Raw genomic sequence first — 935 nt, 5'->3', positions numbered from 1 at the left:
ACCTCCCAGTTCATATTCCTGGGATCTGTATTTGCTTGGGGACCAGGAAAACAAGACGTACAGTTTTGAGATGTGTATCTCCTCTGAGCCAAGGAGAGCCATGACTGCCCAATAAAACACGGTCTATCTATAGAAGAAAGTTTCAAGTTCCTTTTCTCTCAGCCTCAGTTTTCTGTAAAATGAAAGGGTTGGATTTGGTGGTCTCTGGGGACTCTTACATTTCCAAGTTCTGTGAGTATTGCAGAAAAGGATGTAGTACAGTGTTGTGGAAAGAATGTTGGTCTTGGATCCTGAAGACCTGGGTTCAAATTTCACCTCTAAGAAGTGCTCTATGGTGCTTGCTTCGGCAGCACATATACTAAAATTGGAATGATACAGAGAAGATTAACATGGCCCCTGCACAAGGATGACACACAAATTCGTGAAGCATTCCATATTTTGGGGGCAGCTAGGTGGCACAGTGGATAAACCATCGACCCAGGATTCAGGAGGACCGAAGTTTCAAATATGGCCTCAGACACTTGACACTTAGTAGTTGTGTGACCCTGGGCAAGTCACTTAACCTTCATTGCCCCACAAAAAAAAAAGAAAGAAAGAAAAGAAAAAGAAAAAGAGCTCTATGACCTCATGCGAGTCTCTTAATTTCTTTGAGCCTCTGACAATTCTCTAAACTTATCTATTAAGTAGTTATAGGTAGGTTTTGAGTTGTTATTGTATAGGATATTAGGGGGACAATCCATAAATTGTAGCTGGTCTGCAGGTTAGTCCAAAGCTTGGTCTTAAACTCATCAGACACTTTTGAATTTTGAAATGAAGTTGGCAAATAGAGATCATTTATTTTAAACGTTGGAAATTACCTTAAAAGTTATCTGCCACAACTATCTACCCAATAGAGGAATCCCCTCAATGACACCCTTGTCAGATAATCATCCAGC

At 40.6% G+C, this 935-nt stretch overlaps 1 non-coding gene across 1 annotated transcript; it reads left to right on the top strand.

Moving 5' to 3' along the window:
- The first annotated feature begins 334 nt into the window (after positions 1-334).
- Positions 335-441, top strand: LOC122744788. The gene has a single exon (XR_006355133.1). It is a non-coding gene; the product is annotated as a U6 spliceosomal RNA (small nuclear RNA).
- The last annotated feature ends 494 nt before the right edge of the window (positions 442-935 follow it).

This window comes from Dromiciops gliroides, chromosome 2, assembly GCF_019393635.1.
Source record: "Dromiciops gliroides isolate mDroGli1 chromosome 2, mDroGli1.pri, whole genome shotgun sequence".
NCBI classification, from domain to species: Eukaryota; Metazoa; Chordata; class Mammalia; order Microbiotheria; family Microbiotheriidae; genus Dromiciops; species Dromiciops gliroides.
Note: the sequence above shows the minus strand (reverse complement) of the source record. Positions and strands in the feature narration are given on the sequence as shown.